This window comes from Rhagoletis zephyria, unplaced genomic scaffold (genome assembly GCF_001687245.7).
Source record: "Rhagoletis zephyria isolate East Lansing unplaced genomic scaffold, Rhagoletis_zephyria_1.1 Rzeph_scaffold_00345, whole genome shotgun sequence".
Classification (NCBI taxonomy): domain Eukaryota; kingdom Metazoa; phylum Arthropoda; class Insecta; order Diptera; family Tephritidae; genus Rhagoletis; species Rhagoletis zephyria.
In genome coordinates, this window is record NW_016157429.1 from 51,517 (window position 1) to 51,856 (window position 340).

Genomic DNA, 340 nt, shown 5'->3' on the forward strand with positions numbered 1-340 from the left:
GCCAACTGACGCCAATTGGAAACGCCAAGTGAAGCCAAGTCCTTCTCCACCTGATCTTTCCATCGCAGTGGGGGCCTCCCTCTTCCTCTGCTACCACCAGCGGGTTCCGAGTTGAATACTTTCAGAGCTGGAGCGTCGGTGTCCATTCGAACGACCTGGCCAAGCCAGCGGAGCCGCTGTATTTTAATTCGCGCACTACTGTCTATGTCGTTGTAAAGCTCATACAGCTCATCGTTCCATCGTCTGCGGTACTCGCCGTCGCCAACGCGAAAAGACCCGTAAATCTTCCGAAAAATCTTTCTCTCGAACACTCCAAGAGCCCCCTCATCGGATGTTGTCA